A 17,531-nucleotide genomic window follows, 5' to 3' on the forward strand; every position below is an offset into this window, starting at 1 on the left:
AAATATTATATAAATGGAGAAAGATTTCAGAATGCTGCGGTACAGAGGGATTTGGGTGTCCTCATACATGAAACACAAAAAGTTAGCATACAGGTGCAGCAGGTACTTGGGAAGGCAAATGGAAAATTGGTCTTTATTTTAAGGGAGATAAAATATAGAAGCAGGGAAGTCTTGCTACAACTGTACAGGGTGCTGGTGAGACTACACCTAGAGTACTACATAAAGTTTTGTTGCCCTTAATTCAGGAAGGACATACTTGCATTGGAGGCAGTTCAGAGAAGGTTCACTAGGTTGATTCCGGGTACGGAAGGGTTTCTTACAAGGAAAGATTTAACAGGTTGGGTCTATACTCACTGGAATTTAGAAGAATGAGAGGAGATCTTATTGAAACATATAAGGTTCTGAGGGGGCTTGACAGGGTAAATGCTGAGGGGAATCTAGAACTAGGGGGCATAGTCTCAGAATAAGGGGTCACCCATTTAAGATGGAGATGAGAAATTTCTTCTCTCAGAGGATTGTGAGCCTTTGGAATTCTTTGCCCCAAAGAACGGTGGAGGCTGAGTCATTAAATATATTCAAGGCTGAGTTCGACAAATTTTTTATCATCAAGGGAGTCAAAGGATATGGAGAACTGGCGGGAAAGTGGAGTTGAGGCCAGAATCAGATCAGCCATGATCTCATTGAATGGCGGAGCAGGCTCAAAGGGCCAAATGGCTACTCCTGCTCCTATCTCTTATGTTCTTATGTTCCTCCCTCTTCTAGCAGCTTGTCCTGCTCAGTGTGGCCTTTCTTTATTCTCCCAGTCATGTTTAATTCCCAGAGGAAGTCCGAGCAGGCCACCCACATCTGGGAGCAACTTTTTTCAGCACAATATTTTAAATGCCACTAAACGTACTGCAAGACCAGCTAGACCACTCCCTGTAGAGTATTGAATCTTTAGCCAAATATAGGTAACCTCCAAAATCTCGTACAATTGTATCAGCAGCCAGAAGAAATAATCGGGCAACTAACCTGTAAGTATTTCACGATCCCTTTAAATAGCACTGATGGGAGAATCCTTCATGCCGTTTAACGTTGTGTTCAGCTGTGTGAGGTTAAGACATGGCTGTGGATGGAGTTGCAAAATAGCAGTGTGCCTTCAAATCAGCATTGCACACTGACTCACACCATAATCTTTCTACTCTACTTGCTGCCTGCAGTCATTAGGCGCACGTGCGCAAACCCCTTTACCAAGATGGCATCCTGCAGACTTCCTGTCGGAAGTGTGCACATGCATCTCAGACCCCATTTTCGAGTCTTAGTTGGCTACATAGCGCCTAAAAACAGGCGCTACATGGCCCAATTTCACCCCATCATCTACAGGTACTTGACCAGCTTTCATATGGATGCTGATGACACCCAGCTCTATCTCTCCACCACCTCTGTCAACCTCACAACTACTTCTGGGGTGTCAGACAGCCTTCAGCTGAACATAGGGAAGACCGAAGCCATTGTTTTTGGTGGCTGACATGAACTCAGCTCCCTTGCTCTGATGCCATCCCCATCCCTGGCCACTTGCGTAGGCTGAACAAAACCACGCACAACCTCGTGTTATGTTCAACTTCAAGCTGAGCCTTTTACCTCACATCTCCTCCATCACCAAGCCTGCTTAATTCTAGGTCAGCAAAATTTCCCATCTCCACCTGTACCTATGACCTCCCACTACCAAAACCTTTATCCATGCATTTGACACCTCAATAGGACTGATTTTTCACTGCTATGCACCTAGGGCACAAAGGAGAGGCAAAAGGAAGCAGAGAACTGTGATGCCAGGCATTCATCCACATTGTGATGTCCTGGGATTTCTGAGCTTACCCTGGAACAGAATAAGCATTCTAATCATGAAGCAAAGATTACAATACACATGTGTCTACCTGTCTGATGGAAATGCAAATGTAAATGGATACACTGCGAACTGTGCTTCCAGTTGAAAGAATATGTACCAATCTGGAGTGTAATGCTTGCGATACTGTACTTTGTGGGATATAGAAGTTCAGTTTTCTGTATGACTTCAAGTAGTATTATGTGTATTCTGTTTCTCTGATCATGCTAATGAGATTTCAGGAGTTGAAAGCACTTTTATAACCCCTCCTATTACAGTAGCACTGTGCATTCGCCAGGATAGCAGAGAACCATCTCAAGAACCGGTGTTGACCTATTCCTCTTGAGGCAGCAAAATCACCAGCAGCAAATATAAATGGTTGTAGTCTTTCTTCTGCCATGGGCAGGGCTGAGTTCTAAATCCGCAGCAAAGGCTAGCAGTGTGGTTTTCCTGATTGAAGTGCTCGGAAGAACATTTAAAATGATGCTGGGTGTGCAGTTTTGTGACACTCTAGGTTAGCTGGAGAATTGGGAATCCTTCAGTAGATCTAGACTGTCAAAGTATCAGGTGGTTGATAGGTCACGATTACCTAGTTACAAGTACAGTGTAGCACATTGGAGTGAAAGCTGCAAGTTCAATAGTTCAAGCATTGGGAAGGTCTAGTGATCACAAATTAAGTTACAAACAGTTCTGTAAGATAAAGGGTCATTTATGGCCGACATTATGCTGATCATTGATGTGGTCTATCAATGAAGACTGAAATTATTGTGTTCTTAACCTTGCAGTTAATCTCACTATTGAATCTGGAGCTTTCATTCTAATATATACAGTACTCATAACTAAGGAATGGTGACTCACCACCTACTTGATGTTTGATTTGACAAATAATCTATTGATCTATTGAAGGCTTCCTAACTCTGTAGCTTACTTGGAATGTTGCATTGAAAATCCTTTTAAATGTTCTTCAGGTCACTCTATCACACCTGAATATATATGTGAGAAAAATAGAAGATATTTTTCACATAACCTTTAGCATCAGTGCTGTCCTTTTAGTACACTTCAATGGAGGTTTGATAATGTGCCTGGGTTTTACATACAAGTTATTTCATGCACCAAAAGATGAATGCAAAGCTTTGACTTGTGTCTCTAGAGGTAATAAGGATTAGTTATTTTTGTTTTATAATTACTTATGATGATAGTGAAGGCTTGAGTCAGCTATTGTGATTAATCTTAGCCAGAGGGCACTCTAATTTCCAAATTAGAAACTGCAATCTTTCAAAAGAGATTGGAAAAATGTTTGTTTTACCAAAAGATGCTGTAAAATCCTGTAGATTTCTTAACAAGCAGCCACTGCCCCCACCCCCGCCCCCGAGCATCCTTTCGAACAAATTGTAAATCTTGTCAGTTTTTTCCCTCCCCCGTCTCAGATTCTACGTTATAATTTCAAGATCATATCAGTTTTTTTCATTCAGTTCTACACTTGTGCGAGGGAACACTTTTGCCAAATCATACTGCTTTTTGGCACCTTTCACTGTTCTACAGCAATGTTCTGGAAATCTATAATTCTTATTTTTTTCTGTTCTAACCTTACCTTATCTAGGAATTAAGTTTTTTTTTAGAACAATGTGGTATGCTGAAATCCCTCAGATGTGCTTTCTGTTATTTTCTGAGAGTAGTTTGTGACACTAAGATCAAGTTGCCCACTGAAGCAATAAAATACAATTTTATTTCCAATTCCTGCTGGATTTCAAGGTTAATGTGTATGAAACTGCAAGTTCTGCTTTCACCTTCATGATTTAGACCATAATGTTGATATTGACTGTAAGAAAATGTGGCAGTTTTGTTTCAGACTCCAGAGGCTGATTTTATATATTTTGCATCGACACAAAAACATTTTTCGTATCCATATAACCATTTTCAGCTGCAGCAATTTTTTTTTACATTTTCTTTACCTCCCATTCAATAAAGCAGCCAAGTTCAATCCCGTTTTTGTCCAAACATCCATACACTCGACGTGTGTGGACATACAAGCATGCCCGCATACACGCACTTTCCAGCAGAGGCAGGAGCAGAAACCCTGCCTGATTTTTTTCCTCTCAATAGCTCTGAGACATGAAAATTAATTGGAGCATCCTTACCTCTGCCCTGGGGCAAGTTCAGCCCAATTAGAATGGACTGACTGAACGTAAAAGCTTCCTGGTCATATGTGTCTCACCAGGCACTGCACTAACCAACTGACACACCCGGAGAGAAGATTTTGAAATGTTCGAAATGCTGTTCATGTTGGCATATAAATAAAAAGGATATCGACATTTTTCAAAGTAGTACACAGAGGAGTTTCTATCCCAATGTAAGTATATTTATGAAACGTATTGAGTTATGCCAGAAGGGCATTCGTAGACTGAATCAACAACTTACATTTATACAGCACCTTTAATGTAGAAAACCAGTGCCACTTCTCAAGAAATCATTAGCATTCTTTCAAAAAAAATAAGAAACATTATTTTTGTAAAAAGAATTGCCACTGTTTTAGTATTTGTAATACACTTACTGCAACATAAGAAAACATGAGAGAGAAGGAAATCCTGAAGCGGTTTCATCATATGGTGACCCATAGGGCCCTCTTTTAACTTTGATAAATGTACTGATGTCGTTTCAGAACTGGTCGCATTGAGATTGAGTTTTCATCTGCAATCTGCATTTAATGATTCTTTTTACTGGGGGTAATTTCACCTTCACCATTTGGGGGATAAACAGGTGGAGCGGATCACCCTTCTGTTATAGAATCTGCCTGATTTTCATTTCCATCTGCTCTGCCAGTTTACTGCTCAAGCAGTGAAGAAGAGAATTACCCTTACTGTGCCTGCAGTGTATACCAATAATACTCCAATACCATTTGTGCTGACTGCAGATAATGCAAGTGCAATATTGTCAGCTGTATAGAGGTGCAGTGGCCAATAGAATCCCTGGGTTCTGAGGCTGAGTTTCCGATTCTGCAGCTGTTGCATTTTCCAGAAATGCATATTTCACAAATTTGGACTATTAATACCTTTTTTGTTACTTTGTATGCAGAGATGAGCTGTGATAGTATGATGTGATAACATGTCATGTCGTATTACTGCACTCTGTACTGCACATTCCAGGACCAAAATTGCCTTGCAGCTACATTGCAGATGTGTTTTTTTTGTTTAGATATTAACGCCTCAGTGTCTGTTTCCACTGTTCTGGCTTGAGATGAAATTGCAGTGGTAGTATTGCACAGTGGGGTCTGGCTTTTATATCATTTTCAGAGCCACTTCTTTAGTCCTTCATAGCCAGAGAATCACTTGCAATGGCTTCTTTTCCCCCTCCCACACCGTTACCTCTTGAGTCCCCCAAGGATCTGTTATTGGCCCCCTCCTATTTCTCATCTACATGCTGCCCCTCGGCGACATCATCTGAAAACATGTCAGGTTCCACATGTACGCTGACGACACCCAGCTCTACCTCACCACCACCTCTCTCGACCCCTCCCCCGCCTCTGATTTGTCACACTACTTGTCCGACATCCAGTACTGGAGGAGCAGAAATTTCCTCCAACTAAATATTGGGAAGACCAAAGCCATTGTCTTTGGTCCCACCGCAAAATCCATTGCATAGCCATCGACTCCATCCCTCTCCCTGGCCACTGTCTGAGGCTGAACCAGACTGTTCACAACCTTGGCGTTCTAATTGACCCTGAGATGAGCTTCTGACCCCATATCCGCTCCATCACCAAGACCGCCTACTTCCACCTCCGTAACATCGCCCGTCTCTGCCCATGCCTAAGCTCATCTGCTGCTGAAACCCTCATCTATGCCTTTGTTACCTCTAGACTTGACTATTCCAATGCTTTCCTGTCCAACCTCACATATTCTATAAACTTGTGCTCATCCAAAGCTCTGCTGCCCGTCTCCTGACTCGCAGCAAGTCCCATTCACCCTGTGCTCGCTGACCTACATTGGCACCCAGTCTGGCAATGGCTTGATTTAAAAATTCTCATCCTTGTTTTCAAATCCTTCCATGGCCTTGCCCATCCCTATCTCTATAACCTCTTCCAGCCCTGCAACCCTCCAAGATCTCTGCACTCCTCCAATTCTGGCCTCTTGCGCATCCCCGATTTTAATCGCTCCATCATTGGCGGCCATGCCTTCAGCTGCCCAGGCCCTAAGCTCTGGAATTCCCTCCCTAAACCTCTCCGCCTCTCTACTCTCTCTCCTCCTTTAAGATGCTTCTTAAAACCTACCTCTTTGACCAAGCTTTTGGTCACCTGTCCTAATATCTCCTTATGTGGCTTGGTGTCAAATTTTGTTTGATAATCGCTCCTGTGATGCGCCTTGGGGTGTTTTACTACGTTAAAGGTACTATATAAATGCAAATTATTGTTGTTCTCCAGTCCCAAAGTCCCAAAACTATGGTAGTGGCAAGTATATGCTGCCTTTTGTACGTGGTGTCTGGAAAGAAAGTAAGCATTCATTTTTGCCCTTTTACACCTTGCAATTGTCCACAGAGGATGCTAATACTGCTAGCACAAATAAAATTAATAAAATAACATCTCCACAATTAGTTTTCAATTAAAAGCTAGTCTGAGAGAATGGTTGGGAACAAAGATATTGTTACTGGGGAAACCACAGGAAAACAGGTTGTGAAAAGGTTAATCAAGGCTAAAGGAACTGTTGCAGTATGCAATCTTTTGATTAAGCACAAGCTCAATTGTGCCATAAATTCCCTTGTAAGTTGGGAAACAATTCTGGCTGAGATCAATTAACTCAGATGCACAGATCAGAAATTGAACCTGAGACCCTCCCTGCCCCTCAGTGCACATGTATGCAGACCCAGGAAAATTTCCCCTATCATCACGCTGCAGGATACATTTACCATCTGTGGGAGGTGGGATGCTCAATCATAATTCATTATAACTTTTTTTTTATTAAGAAGAGATGTCCCAGAGTGACTGGGTGTGTTTGTACAAAACTCCGAGTTCCTGAGCTTGCACACATTGCTGTGAGGAAGCACTAAGCAGAGACTATGGACCTGATATTAGGAGGAGGCGGGTTGCCAGCAGGGGGTCAACTGGGCACGTGGGTGACCCGCCCAGTAAAATCGGTGGGTTCCCCACGCGATTGTAAGTAAATTGAAGCCACTTACCTTGTCTTCCGGGTATCACGCTAGAAAGCTGCTCAGCGGGTGGAGCCCTATTTAAAGGGGCAGTCCTCCACTGACTGATGCTGCAGAAAGGAGCCAAAATTACAGCATGGAGCAGCCCAGGGGGAAGGCTGCTCCCAGATTTAATGATGCCACACTCCAGGTCCTACTGGGTTGGGGGAGGACAGATCTTCTCCCTGGTGGACGAGAGGAAGTAGCCTGACTCTGCCACCACGAATGCCTGGCTTGAGGTGGCAGAGGAGGTCACCAGCACCACCGACATATCACGCACCTACTTACTGTGCAGGAGGCGCTTCAATGACCTAAGTAGGTCAGCCGAAGTGAGTACACTTACTCATTCCCCCACATTCCATCTGCCACATCACCGCCCCGACCCCACACCTCCTTCTGCACTGCCAACACTACTCTGTCACATCACTTCTCACACCCACTCAAAGTTCATCCTCATCTTACCTGCACTTACTCACCTCGCCAGTACTCATCTCACCACTACCACTCAACCCAATCCTCATACAATCTCATGGCTCTATCTCATACTCACCCTCTGATGCATCTCTTTCACGGTCACCCTCACCCAACTGTCACTACCTGTGCTGCAGCCACTGAGCATGCATCACATATGTGTAGTAGGAAGCGTAAGGCAAATGTGTCGTGAGCATGAAGGAGATGCACAAGGGTGTTTGAGGGTTTGTCATGGTCTTTACATATATTTGATTTCTGATCAACTCACATTACATATTATATTGTCACCACTACTGCCACGTCTTGGCCATTCTTGACTGGCTTGTGCAATAATGCCCTTTCATGAGGTTCTCCATGAACACCCTTGATGCCACCCATTGGGTCACCCTACAGTGGGTGTATGTGTAGTTGCATGACTACTTTGTGCAGGTGCCTGTTGAGCAGCACTGTGTTGTGTAGCTCCATGTGGCGGAGGTGGACGGCGTGCCTGGCGAGGCTGGTGATGTTGCTCGTTCTTCAATGGAGTGATGAATGCAGCTATGGACCCCCCCTCCCCCACCACCCCCATCCTGATGGTATGAGTGTGAGGGGGTCCACAAAGTAGGTAAATGTGTTTGGACAGCAGAGTTTAGGGTATGATTTAATAATTTGGAGTGTGAAGACAACGGTGTGGCAGGCAAAACTTTGTCTGAGATGACAGAGTGCCCTGCTGCAATCAATGAGGGTTTACCCTGCACCTGTTAAATGGACCTTTGCAGCTGCCACTGACTGTTGGCTGCAACACGTCTGTTTAAACAGGGAGTGTTTCTCCCAGCAGGGGAAACACGCTCTGGGTAGTCCAAAATCCGAATCGTCCTAAAATCTCCAACTAATGAGGTCTGTAAACGACCTCAAGTACCCAGATAATGGTCTTAAGTGGGATCCCGCCGGCTTTGATTGCCAGTGGGAGTCCCGCATGCGGGGGCTGCGCGCTCATCGATTTCGGCCATCCGAAAATTGACCCCTATGACTTCCCTTGTGGGATGGAGGAAGAATCAGAGGGCGAGCAAGACCAGATCACTCTCATGTGGTTGGTTAAGAGCAACATTGGGAGAGATCTGGGTGAAGCTCTTCCACCAGTTACCGGGAGTAAAATAAAGATACTAGCAGTGAGACTTTGGGCTGGATTTCCCTCAAGCTTCCCGTAGAGGATCGGGGCGGGAATTCTGCCCACCATCCCAACTCCACCATGACCCCAGACCACTTTCCTTCCTGGGGCCTGTTTACCCATGCAAGGCAGGCTCTGATTGGAGCTTCTGCCACCAAGAGGGAGCTTGCCACTGTGACGAGGGAAATGTGCCCAGTGCTGCAATGGTATACCCACTGCAGCACGAGACGAGAGAAATTGGGTGTGTTTGTTGGGTCCTGGCTTCCTGACAGAATTTACATGTGGCAGTGAAGGGGCAACCAGTGGACCTTACCTGCTGGGGTGGGTGGAGGGGAGGAATTTAGTTTGGGGTGGAGCTGTAGCACCAGGCCTCTCCAACTAATTTTCCCACTGTTTCTGCTGCTATACCCTCCCCTAATTTGGGGCGGTGTAACAGAGCACTATTTGAGCCTTGATCTTTAGTGGTACTGGAGCCTGCTGCAGCCATATCCTGAACAGTAGCAATTCATTATTTGGTGGCATGTTAATGGAAACCTTAATTAATTTCTCTTATTTTGCAGTAACAAGAGCATGCCTTCTTGATTTCAACTCCAAGTCCTGTCTGTTCTGTGCACTTCCAGAGCTCATCTGATTATTTTTAAATCAATACTACCCTTTTTGTTTGGTGACTCACTGTTGCAATCATTCATGCCACCAGAAAGTGAACTTTAAAGAATCTATTATAGAAATTACTATTGGCCAGTCAGATTCAATTGGAGACAACATGGTATAGGCTTGTAAACGCCATTGTTTCAGCAATAAAACCACCAGCTTTAATAACAGCAGTTATGGGTCTCCAGAAATGTAATTGGCAAAGGCATAAAGAATCTTGCTTGGATCCCTGTGGGCCAGCCAAAATATTTCCTACAACTTAAAGCTGCCTTGGAACATTTTCATCTGTATATGCATGCTATAAATGTGTAAGCATCAAGCATTCTTTGCACCAGGAAAAGTCACGTAGATCTTCAGTACCTTCAGATGTCAATTAAATACTTGACAACATCATTGGTAACCATTGCTCTGCGAGCTGGAGAAAGACTGTGATATCAAAATAACGCTGTTGCAAATAATATGCTCCTAGTAATCTTTGAGAATTGACTGCATGAATTAAACACAATGGTGCAGATACTATTCACCGTTCAGGTTTCTATTCTGGTAGTTTAGTGTAAAATGATTTTTTTAACAACTTGAATAAATACAAGTTTGATTTTTCAATTTTCATCCCCCTGCAAAAAACCTTTTACAGTGATTTACAGGAAAATGTTTGAGCCAGGCTGATATAAAATAGTTCCCTTTATTTCAGTTTCCCTTTTCTTTAAACAGATTAAGGAAAGTGTACACAATTCATGTGGACACAGCTGCAGATATGTCTGCTTCACTATGAAAAGAAGTGGCAGCAACAGGTTATATTTACCTTGTGATTCGTTTGTCTCAACTCACTTGATTACGGATTGTTGGTTGGTTGAACTGCAGTTCAAGCCATGTAGTTCCTGGTACTGTTCAGGTGGCCATGAGTTATCTATTTTTAAAGCTGGCAACTGAATCCATTTGGATTTATAGCCCCATAAGCGGGACCTGAAGCTACTGTGCAAATTTACAGCAGTATTTTGGCTGCTTGTCAATGTGACCATCAAAGATTGGACTGTGACCATTGCTGGTTACAGTGTAGAAACAGAATATTTAGACTAATTGTTATCTTACATGCTCCCGTGTGGCTTCAAATGTCTTCTTGTGTACTATTTGAAACAGCACCCAAAAAATAAGGACTAGCACTTGTAGTGGTAGTACTATTTGGCTAAACTAAATGCTGTTTTTTTATATAGTAAATTATTATTGAAAGTTAATTTACACTGAGAAAAGCCATTCTATTCTTTTTATTTATTCACTGCCCTGACAAGGCCGGCATTTATTGTCCATTTACTCACGTTCTCAGGAATATCCACTGAGAACACTGGTGGGGCAGCTGTTGTTGTGCAAATTAAATTCAAAATGGTATTAAATTCTACACACAGGGATTCCTGTGATATGTAAGGTTTTTGCAGAAAATATTTCATTCATGAGTTACTTCATTCAGGTCTTTTCCATGCAAAATATTTTCTGAATTTTTCAGAAGATTCTTTTATTGTGGCACTGGTATTCATTTAACATGTTCTTTGTTTCCAGCATTTGCATCATATTACTTTGCAGTCTTCTGCATAATATCTATTCAAAATGATTCTTTTCCATATTAAAATATTCCAAAAAAGTGATGAACCAGTGAAAATGAACAAAACAAATGTAAAAATTGATATATGTTTCTGAGTGGGATACATTAGATATTTAAAGTATGGTGTTAACACTCAGAAAAGATTTCTTCATTGTAATCATTATTTTGTCGTCTTTTGTTTTTCATTGTATGAGATGGGGACTTTCTGTGTGGATGTGGAAGATAGCTCTTGTTTTTTTCTAGCTCAGTAAAAGTAAGGATTTTTGATACTATTGCATCCATGTGAATTAAAAAAGGCACATGGTTTTGTTTTGTCCCTGAACATTGATCTGTTAACCATTGGTTTCTATGGCTTTTATCAAGGGGAATGGTCAAAGGGAAGAAGTATCAGGTCATGTGATTGGGGTTTGCGAGGTGATTCATGCAGATAAATTGGAACTCATAGTTTAAACTTGTAAAGGTGGGTTTGTTTTTACAGTTGAAAATGGTGCCAATTTGACATGATCATGTTCTTCAACTGTCTGTGTGACTACAGACATATCATAATTGCTTGATTGTCTTGAACCGACATAATAGGATTAGGAGTAAAAATCTGTTTGTGTTTGTATTTCAAATATTAGTGCTTTTTTCAAAAAGTGGTACATGTAGGCAAATGAGTCTTCTCTTAATGATGTCAAAGAAGCCTTTAGTTCTCTGACATCATCCATTTTACCCATTGCCCACTAGAATTAATTTGCATGAAACCATATCTTCAATCCAAAATGTGTAATTTTAAATACATTAAACAGCAATTTGCAGATTAAACCCCCATTTGCAAGGAACCACCAGATGACATTACTCATTTTACATTGCCCAGAGTATTTCTACAAATTGGCTTGCTGTGAGATCACTGAGGTTAGGCAATGCAGTCATATTAGTTTTATTAGAAAACCATTGCAGCAATAACCTTTGTAGTAGACAGACATGACTCATCTCCAGGAACCTCTGCAGATTTTCCAATCGCAGATGGATCCCAATTAGTGGAGTAATTCAAGGCTAAGTAAAATAAAAAAATGAGTTTCCAACCCAGAAACAAGATAGAAAGTCCATTGTAAATGATGCAATAGGTTTTCACTTAATTAGGGATAAAGAAGTAATTTAAGCACAAGGTGAGTATTTAATTAGTTCCTGGTTTCCTATTCCAGAATACAGCCCATTGGATTATTCATTGCAGTTCTTAATATGTGCCTCATGAACAATTATATTTATGTTTTTTTTCCCAGTAAATATTTTCTTTCTTTTGACAGGTAGGAATGTGTTTCAAGCATGTTATTTTTTTATTCTGCTCTTTTATGTTAACTATTTAAGAATTTGGAGTACATTTTTCCATACATGTTAACCTTTCAGAGTTTCATGTAGACAGTCAATATGTTAGAATAGTTGTCTTATTGCCCTCACTTGCAGATGCAAATCAGCAATGTTCTCAGCTCCACTTCTCAGTACCACTCCGAGCTCCTCCTCTCAGCACTGCTCAAGGCTCCTACCGCATCCTGCTGTCTAGGGTTTGAAACTCAGCTGCAAAAGTGTAGACAAGAATTCTCAAATAGTTTTGCAAGTTGAAGAATTCCCTCTGCAGCATGCAGCAGAGTTCCATTTCCTAGAGCAGCAGCAGTATCGGCTAGAAGTTGGGAGCGACAATGAGGGAGAAGCACAATGCACTGCAGCTAGAGGCCAGGGAGTTGATAGAGTAGCGCTTTTGGTGACCTGCTTAATCCCTTTACCTGAAAAGTGACAAAAAGCTCCTCTGCATTACAATCCTTGTTACCCACTTCACCACTTCCTTGATTCTGCATTAAAGAACATTGAAACCATTCATCCAACCTCTATATCAATGACATCCTGACAATGCAGACTTACAAACTGCAATGAAAAAAAACTATAGACCGAAGTGCCAAATGTGATAGAGGTGGTGATTTTAATTCTGAACACAATATTGTACTGAATTCTTTTATCACCAAAGTGATCAATCCAGAGTGCCTTTTTTAAAAGAAGGTTTACTAACTTGACTGCTCATACAAGATGCTCCGTAGTGGCTTCAGAAGAGTTTGTGGAAGGCTGCTGTTCCACATTGAGATGCTTGTGACTGGTGATCCCGGAGCTCGAGCCTGAGAGGGCCCAGCTGGAGACTGTAGCACTTCAATTGCTGCCAGGGCGGCCTGGCCTGGTTGGCTTTCTGGCACAATAGTTGGTATTGGTTGAGTGGGTGGCAAGGGAGCAGGCATGCTGAAGTCCTGAGAGAGGGCAAAGCATGCTGCTCCCACTGTGCCACTGCCATTGCTATGTGACTGGGCCTCATCACTTTCACTGATCTGCGGGAGAGCAGACTGCAGAAAATGAGTGACTACTTGAAAGCCCCTATCTTTGTGGTCCACCAATCTCTCCAAGGTGGACACCTGTCTCTCCAAGTGCCTGCATGGCAGCCGTTTGAGCTTCCACCAAAGCTGCAATGGCTGTGACGTTGACTCCTGTTGTGCGGGCCCGCCTGCAGCATCCCTGGAGATGACCAAGTTCTCCAGGTAGACTGCAGATTGCTGATGCCATGCGAGATGATGCCACACAGCCTGGAAGCAGACTCCTCCATACTTTCAGCCATAGTGCTAAAACTCCTTGGTAGGCTTTCCAATACCCGGTACAACTGCTTGTGTGGGTCCAAAAAATTACTTCTCATAGCAGAGCCTCTGAAGTCCTCATCTCTGTCCTCCTCAGCAGAGCTGGGAGAGGACCTTTCCTTCCTGTGAACTGTCTCCTACACTGTTCCTGCTTCCAGTACCTGCTGCTGCTCACTAGCGCTGGGTACTTTACCACATGTAGACCCTTCTACCTCACTGTCTAATCCAGTCGGGGTGCCAATCTTTGTAATTTTGCATGGGAGCTATACAGCACATGATGGCACTTGCCCAGAAGGATTCTCCTTCTTGGAGGGGTCTTCAGCCAGCTGTGGTTGTTGAGAAGAACCTAGAGGAAAGAGAAAAGGGACAAGAGTTTGCATGGCACTAAGAGGCTGGACAGTAGCATGTGACGGGCATCACAATGCAGCTTGATGCAGTCAAGCTGCCTGATTGACGTTCATGAGGGATACAAGTCTGAGGTTCTGTTCAGATAAGACCCGGCCGTAAAATCTCATGAGGTTTTGGGGGTGGGGGTGGGAGGGGAGAGTCACTGATTTCCAGTGCTTGCTGTTCCAGATCAAAGAGGTCCATGATGTTAACTAGTCCTCTCCTGGTATTACTCCTCTCCTTCATAAAGAGAGGTCGAGAGTTAGTGAGTGGCTATTACAAAGGAGAGTTGTAAGTGATTTTCTCGAGGGTACCGAAAACACACCTCTTACTATAAGTTCTGGAACGATAGGGATTATAAGGACAGATCAGACATGTTTTCGGGCTCAACCCGTTTTGTGTTTAATAAGATTAACAATAACACTAGTAAACAGTACAAACAGTCCAACCCTGGCTTGCCCAATAAGACCTACCATGCTAAATTACCACGGCCTAATAAGAGAATCCTCCAGTGAAATAAACTAACGCAGGACAACCCCCCCAGCACTAAAACCCTCTAAGGTTTGGTTGGGACTTACGATCACCCCCTCACACAGCTAAGCAGTCTTGTGGATGTGTAGGCGTAGGCAATATGCTCACCCTGATTGCCCGTTGTTGCTTGCAGTTCCTTCCTGCATGTCTCGCTCCTGGTTCCGTACCGCTGACGCAGTATCCAAGATCCAGTTTGAGTCGAGGTCCGTTGGTGAGGGATGAAGAGCAGCGTTCAGCTTCTGGCGGTGTTCCATTGAATCGAGCCGAGCCCTACTCGGGATTGATGCCGAGGAGAAGAGAGACGAGCGCAGAGCAGGGAGCAGAGCCGAGCCAGGAACTGTTGCCAAATGGCTCCTTATATCCCCAAAACCCATCACCTTTTCTCCCGCCAATACTGATCGATGTGTTGACTCAGGTGATCTGTCTGGACCCCCACCCCCCCCCCCCCCACTCCCATGGCCTGGAGTGACTCATAACCTTTGAAATCTTTGTGAAAAATGCTATTTCATTTTCCCGCTCCCAGGCCTTGCACCTGGAGAGACACTGAGAGCTGATTACTGGGTGTCTGTCATTTCCTGAGTTGATGGCCCCCATTAGCAGGTAATGGGTTTTGATCTCAAACCGATCTTGCTTAACTGGCTTCTCCCCTGGGAGACAATGGCCTGGCCATCTCCTGCCTTCCACCAGTTTCGGTTGGGGCTGAGTGTCTCTGAGTTACCTCTCGGGGTATTGTTCCCAATAATCATGTTAAATGGTGATGACGTCAATCGGCCTGGGTTCCCTTCCATCCAGCCTGTCAGTGTGAAATGTCCGTTTGCATATGAATGCACCTTAGTCAGGTTAGCCTGGCTCGAAACTCCTGCCAGTCAATCCTATTCCCTAAGCCACTCCCACAAGCTTGCCAAACAGTACAGTTCTTTCCTGGGGGTATTGGATTTAAAATATGATTCATAAAAATGGCCAGAACGCTGGTGCTACAGAGTGCACATGTGTACTTCCCACTGGCTGGAAATAGAACTTCCCGCCTCACCCTTACCTCTTCTGAGGACCCTGAGTGTGATACCTATGACCCCAGGCTTGTGAGATTTAATTAGTGGTGAGAGGAAGTGGGATATAAGAGAAAGAAAAGAAATCCAGCGACTTTCGCCCTTGGAGGTCACATGGGGTAATGGGGCATAGGTCACATGGTTATCATGGGCTAATCAAATTGCTGGAAGAGTAACGGTGCACGGGCCTTGTGATTCTCACAGATCATTCAGATCACGACAAGTCAACAAAGCCTCAATGTAGTAGGTTTTATGAAGTAGTGCTCCCGCGCACAATAGGAGTGCAAATCGAAAATTTGGATGCAGAAGTCATTGTGTGCCATATGGTTTTCCATCCATTCATTTTAATGGATAAATTCACATGCAGGGTGCTCTTACTTCTGTGCCTAGATTCCCATTAGCACTCCAGTCACGCTAGGCTTTGCACCAGGACTGCTAATTCACAACATCTACCCTAAACAGATGGTGGAAGAGGTCCTGAATTCAAAGTTTTTAATAAAATGGGTAAGTAGATTAAGTCTAGTAAATCTAATTTGTGAGGCAATTACATCACCACATGGTACGTACCCTGTTGTGTAGGGGGTTGTTATTGTCTTTATAAACTGCCTTGTGAAACATTTTATCACGATGAAAATGTCCCTACTCATTATTGGAACCTTCTTGTCTAAATCATCCAAGATTATTTTGTAAGAATATTGTCACGTTGTGACACATAATTTACATTGTAACAAACTTACAAAGCATTATAGAGTATGCTTGAATCAACAAATAGAGACGCTCATTACCTGATTGAGTCTTATTCTTTGTAAGTCATTATTCACTGTCCCCGAGATGTCTAATTTCTTTACGATTTTTCTCATGTTGAACAATTTATTGATTAAGGCAGGAGAAAACATATTGTTTTGTCTATCCATTGTTTAATTCATTGCCATTCCTCTGTGTTGTGTTCTGCTGTAAATTTCACAATTTCAGTTGACACTCCTCAAATATTCAGCTATATTCCTTCACTTCCCTCAAAGTGAACCTAATTTTGAATTGATATGTATTCTAATCCCAGAATTATTTGGTGTTCTCCCTCTATAATCATACAGAGTGGTTTCACCTACGCTAAGTAACATAATTAAGATGTACTGACATTTCGACTGTATGGCTGACTGGATTCAGAGTCAGGACCAGTACCAGTATCATCCATTCCGTACATTACAACAGTGACTACACTTCAAGTTGTACTTCATTGGGTGGAAAGCGCTTTGGGACGTCTTGAGGTCATGAAACACAGTACATAAATGCAATTCTTTTTTTCTTTTATCAGTAGCCTGCTGCTTTTTGAGTTTACTATGCAGGTAGCCCTGTGTTGTAGCTTCACTAGGTTGGTGCCTCATTCTGACATATGCCTGGTACTAATCAAGGAGTGAGAGATGTGCCAGGCCATTAGGTTACAGGTTATGGTGGTATACAATTCTACTGCTGCTGATAGCCACAAGTGCCTCATTTATACCTTGCTTTGGTCCATTAGATTGTTCCTTATTCTGTCCCATTTAGCGTCACATTACATAATCTCATGTAGGCGGACAATGTGGGGGTGGCAGGCTCCCTTTACTGAAAGACATTAGTGAAACATGTTTTTACTTCAATCTGGAAGCTTTCATGATTATTCTTCTGGTGCTAGCCTACAAATTATCATTTTTATTGAATTCAAATTTCACAACATGCCATTTCAATCACAACCTCTGGGTTGCTAGTCCAGTCTCATAACCACTTGACTACTGTACAGGGAGATAGATGGGTGCCCAAGAGCACCCCGGTAGTGTGTCGATCCACTGTCATTATTTAAATAAAGTGATTTCCCCCTCACCCTGTGAACTTTGGTAGAGGCAGCGCCAGAAGACACTGGCAGATGGATCCCGGCATAAATGCTGGGATTAAAGATCCATGGGTTTTTGGCTGCAGTGTCTTTAAAACATTGAAACGTCTCAAGGTACTTCATGATTGGGGTACCAATGAATATTGAGCAGAAGTT

At 43.0% G+C, this 17,531-nt stretch overlaps 1 protein-coding gene across 1 annotated transcript in view; it reads left to right on the forward strand.

Moving 5' to 3' along the window:
• rasgef1ba (RasGEF domain family, member 1Ba) overlaps window positions 1-17,531 on the forward strand; it is a 230,758-nt gene that overhangs the window by 70,574 nt on the left and 142,653 nt on the right. The gene's annotated exons all lie outside the window — the stretch shown is intronic.

The sequence above is a fragment of the Heptranchias perlo genome, chromosome 1 (genome assembly GCF_035084215.1).
Source record: "Heptranchias perlo isolate sHepPer1 chromosome 1, sHepPer1.hap1, whole genome shotgun sequence".
Taxonomy (NCBI): domain Eukaryota; kingdom Metazoa; phylum Chordata; class Chondrichthyes; order Hexanchiformes; family Hexanchidae; genus Heptranchias; species Heptranchias perlo.